At 41.4% G+C, this 2,048-nt stretch overlaps 1 pseudogene; it reads right to left on the bottom strand.

Moving 5' to 3' along the window:
• Window positions 1-313: 313 nt before the first annotated feature.
• On the bottom strand, window positions 314-953 carry LOC111632762 (annotated as a pseudogene).
• Window positions 954-2,048: the final 1,095 nt, after the last annotated feature.

Genomic DNA, 2,048 nt, shown 5'->3' with positions numbered 1-2,048 from the left:
TGCAGTTGTGTTTGCTGCCATCAAGGTCATTTGAGATGTGCGTTTCTTTTGAGACGAGAAGGCTGGAAATATTGATACATCGAAACCTGTGTCGACGAGAAAGTTTATGTTTGTTCTCTTGTCTAGGATGAACAGGCGACGAGATTGTTCTGGCAAAGTGCATGTCGCCTCAATGCTTCGCCGCTCTCGTTTGTTGGAAAAACTACACGGAGGAGTACATTTTTGTGCCTTTGCGCCAAAACGGTTGTGGTACCAGCAGTAGTTGTTGATACTGCGGTGAGTTGAATTGTTGCGATGTCCTGAACTTCTGCGGGAGCATCGAGAAAAATGGTCACTGCGATCCTGACGTGCCTGCTTTAGTTGATTGATTCACTTGTTAAGTTTATCTATTTTGACTAGTATTTTGTTGGTTACGGCATCGGGTTTCTCAGGTTGCGACACTGAAGCTATCATTGCGGGGGTTACTTCCACCACACGGTTCGCTACCTCTGCTGCTTTGTCTACGTCGAGTGGGGTAATGGCGGCTAGGATAGATTGGACGGAAGTCGGAAGGTGTTGTATGAATAATTCTTGTATAACTGCGTCCGGAATTTGAAAATTTTCCGTCCGACGCTTTAGAACACGTAGTAGTTTGGAGGGTTTGCGATCTTCTAGCTGTTCTCCGGCCAATAGTTTTCGTAACTCCTGTTGAGACTATTCGCCGGATCGTTTAATAAGTTCCACCTTTATGTGACCGTACGGGTCTATATGGTTCAGAGAAATAATAATGTCTCTAACCGTTGATGTGACTTCCAGTGGTAAATGGGCCACTACATAGTTGAACTTTGTGGCACTTTCCGTGATCGGTTTTGGAGATCCTAGTGCAAATGTGCTTTCGCACATGTGGAACCATAAGGCTGGGTCGGAAAAGTTGTATGGAGGGATTTTTACCGCTCCAATCTCAGCCATGATCTGTCGACTGAGGTCTTGAGAAAAGGAAAACGGCATACCTGATGAAGGCTCCAATGGTAGTTCTTAGTCAAATTATGTTCTTAGTCCAGCTAAACCAATGTGGTTTTTGGGTGTGTGGTTGTCCTTATCTTTTGTCGCCGCGAGTGGAAGAAACGAACGAGACGAGATCGTAACAAAAACTAAACTTTTATGGTGCGACTATGCAGATGCAAATTTAGAGCAAGCGAGCGATTTAGTTTTCGCAAAGGAAAACCATGCATAAACGCGAAGCGAGAAATAACGCTGGCGAGAGCGAATTTCTGGTTCTTGCACATATCTGACAGGTTTTGATATTTATCGCTTTTCGCCTCTTCTCGCCACATATTCTTGCTCAGAAAATTCGCTCTCTCGCATCTGCATAGTCGCACCCTTACTGTCCTTCTCGTGTACTTGGTACAGCACATGTCTCGACGACACGGCTAACAAAGACAACTGGTTTTCGACGGTCTTGTGGGGTGAGTTCGAATTTATTCCCGGAAGTGATGACTCATACACCCGGGTAATTGCTTGTCTTTTACAACCATTGAGGGTACAGATGTGCAGGGCGGTGTTCACCACAATATGAAAAATGAGATTTTCATAAATATTATATGAAAGTAATTTTATAATTTATATTGTAAAAATATAACATTAATTATTGTACAGAATAATATTTTTTAAAATTGGTCATAAGTCTATCAAGTGCTGATCTTAATTTGGGATAAGTACAGATGCTCCTCTACTTGTGATCAGGTTAGGTTTTCAAGATGTAGTCGTAACGAAAACTAACCTAGAAAGTACATTTATATGCAGAATAACCATGTTTTGTTAGTGTTTGATCCTTGAATGTACTTAGTAGAACATGTTAAACTTGTTTATCTGCTCACTACTGCTTAGTAGGGATGTTTCAAATGCAGATTTGTGTTTTTTAATCTAATGTGTTTAATTTTGTAAGGACAGGTTTAGTTTCCATGGTGATAGAGTGACACTTCTTGTATTTATCTCCACTCAATACTCAATACTCAATATTCTTTATTTAGCACCAATTGGTGCATTCTCAGCACCGTATGGTACATAGC

This window comes from Centruroides sculpturatus, unplaced genomic scaffold (assembly GCF_000671375.1).
Source record: "Centruroides sculpturatus isolate CEXI.00-Female unplaced genomic scaffold, Cexi_2.0 scaffold239, whole genome shotgun sequence".
NCBI lineage: Eukaryota > Metazoa > Arthropoda > Arachnida > Scorpiones > Buthidae > Centruroides > Centruroides sculpturatus.
The sequence above is the reverse complement of the archived record's forward strand: the minus strand, read 5'-3'. Positions and strand labels throughout refer to the sequence as shown.